Source organism: Penaeus vannamei, chromosome 4 (genome assembly GCF_042767895.1).
Source record: "Penaeus vannamei isolate JL-2024 chromosome 4, ASM4276789v1, whole genome shotgun sequence".
Classification (NCBI taxonomy): domain Eukaryota; kingdom Metazoa; phylum Arthropoda; class Malacostraca; order Decapoda; family Penaeidae; genus Penaeus; species Penaeus vannamei.
The window spans coordinates 11,050,956-11,053,455 of record NC_091552.1 but is presented as its reverse complement, the minus strand read 5'-3'; the positions used below and the strand labels follow the sequence as shown (position 1 = coordinate 11,053,455).

Sequence of the window (2,500 nt, the reverse complement as noted above, 5' to 3'; positions counted from 1 at the left end):
AGTCTATATAGCTGTAAGTTAGGTATCTTATACCTGATATATTCCATGTAACTACTGACTTGGTCCTCATTTCAATAGATGATGGGCATCTAATCAATGAAAGTATATTTTATGTGACTGAGGACCTGGTCTCTTAATTTTGCTGCAAGATGGGCATTTTATGCCTGAAATTATATTGCAAGTGACTGGACTTGAAATCTCCATTTTGATGCAAGATGGCGTCTCATGCCTGAAACCATATTCCATGTTAGTGTACTCCAGTTCTCTTTATTTTGCTATAAGATCGGCTTCTTAGGGGGGGGGGAGGTAATGGAGAAAAGGGAGATGGGGAAGGGGAAAGAGAGGGGACTCAAAGAGGAATAGGGAAGGGGGAAAAGGGAAGGGAAAGGGAGGGGTGGAAGAGGGAAAGAAGGTAACTGGTTGAAGGATTTGAAAGAGTTTAAAGAGGAAGACGAGGGAAGTATCATATAAAGTGGGAGGGAAGGAGTGAATTTAAGATTTGGGAGTTAGATGGGGCAGTAAAGCAGGAAAGGAAAAAGTAGAGAGAGAGTGAAAGGAAAAGGGAGAGGGGAGGCGAAAGGTAGGAGGGAAAGGAGAGAGGAGTATCATATGTTTGTGTGTGTGTGTGTGTGTGTGTGTGTGTGTGTGTGTGTGTGTGTGTGTGTGTGTCCCGCTAGTTATTATTATCATTATCATCATCATTTAAGATACCAATTGCATTCTAGAGAGTTCAATTCCTAGGAACGGAGACACGCTGAATACAGTCACGGGAGTTTTACACACGGCGCTAAAGAACAGACTGCCTTGGAGAGATTTTTAAACGAGATGCGTCCATGGGAACAAAGTGGTTCTTGCGGGTTGTCGTAGCACGGAAAGATCTCTCGGGATGCCGCCTTGCTGCTGGCTCTGACGGTCAAAAAAAAAAAAAGTTTGCTTGTGATTTTTTGACGGTGTTGTATCTCGTGAAACAGGGGCAACGCGATAAGTAAAGGAAATGTTGAATGGCCGGTAAGTTAGTCTAGGACGTTTTGAAAGTAAGATTTTATTTTCCTACTTCGCCATTCCTCGTACTCCTTCTCCTATTCATTTTTCTTCTCCTTCTCTTCCTCTTCTTCCTCCGGCTTCTCTTTTTTTCTCTCGTACTCCTCTTCTTCCTGTTCCTTTTCTTCCTCTTTCTTCTTTTCTTCTTCCTCTTCACTCCACCATTCCCTCCTTTTAGTTTTCCTTTTCTTCGACGTCGTCCTCCTTCTCCTCCTTTTCCTTTAACTTCTCTCGTGTCATCATCTTCTTCCTTCTCTCTCTGTTCATCTTTCTCTACCTCCTCATTTTCAACATTCTCTTCCTCTTTTTCCTCTTCCTCCTCTTTTTTATCTTTTTCTTCCACATCCTCCTCGTCGCCGTCCTCCTCCTCCTCCTCCTTCTTCCTCCTTCTTCCTTTTCTTCTTCTTCTTCTTCTTCTTCTTCTTCTTCTTCTTCTTCTTCCTTCTTCTTCTTCTTCTTCTTCTTCTTCTTCTTCTTCTTCTTCATCATCATCTGCTTCTTCTTCTTCTTCTCCTCCTCCTCCTCCTCCTCCTCCTCCTCCTCATCATCATCATCATCATCATCATCATCATCATCATCATCATCATCATCATCATCATCATCATCATCATCATCATCATCATCCTTCTCTTATACAGTGGAGGTCCTTCCTCTCGCCTCTCAGAACTTGGTGTTTTCGCTCCGTTCTCACCTTCCGCGATAAGGAGATAAGAGCGACGGAGTAATCTACCTTTTTCGATTAGGGAATTAGGAAGGGGAGGAAGGGGTCGTGGCAGCTTTAGAAGAAGGGCGATTGTGTTCTGTATATTGGATAAGTAGAATAGATTTTTTGTCCGTAATTAAGGAATGGGGGAGTGGGAGGGACAGAAAGACAGACAGAGGGAGATATGGGAAAGGGAGGGAGAGAGGGATGGAGGGAGAGAGGGATGGAGGGAGAGAGGGATGGAGGGAGAGAGGGATGGAGGGAGAGAGAGGGATGAGGGTGGGTGGGATGAGAGGAGAGAGGTGAGGTGGAAGAGAGAGAGAGAGTGGTGGAGTGAGAAGAGAGATGAGTGGGTGGGTGAGAGAGAGAGATGGTGGGTGGGGAGAGAGAAAGAGAGATTGGGTGGGAAAGAGAATGAGGGTGGGTGAGAGAGAGAGAGAGAGGTGGGAATTGAGAGAGAGAGAGAGGGTGGGAGAGAGAGAGAGAGAGAGGGAGGGGAGAGAGAAAGAGAGGGAGAGAGAGGGTGGGAGGGAGAGAGAGAGAGAGGGAGGAGAGAGAGAGAGAGAGAGAGAGAGAGAGAGAGAGAGAGAGAGAGAGAGAGAGAGAGAGAGGCATACAGACTAAGATATATCATTTTTTTGGCCGAAAATAAAGGTATCCAAGTTAAAAAGCATCTCCGCTCTTTCACGCTCGCAGATTTAGACCCGGAAGAAAACAAATGCCGCTATGACGAAGGTCAGAACGAACGCAAGACAA

The 2,500-nt window shown here is 45.3% G+C and overlaps 1 protein-coding gene across 1 annotated transcript in view; it reads left to right on the top strand.

Moving 5' to 3' along the window:
- Gnpnat (glucosamine 6-phosphate N-acetyltransferase) overlaps nucleotides 1-2,500 on the top strand; it is a 31,964-nt gene that overhangs the window by 11,568 nt on the left and 17,896 nt on the right. The gene's annotated exons all lie outside the window — the stretch shown is intronic.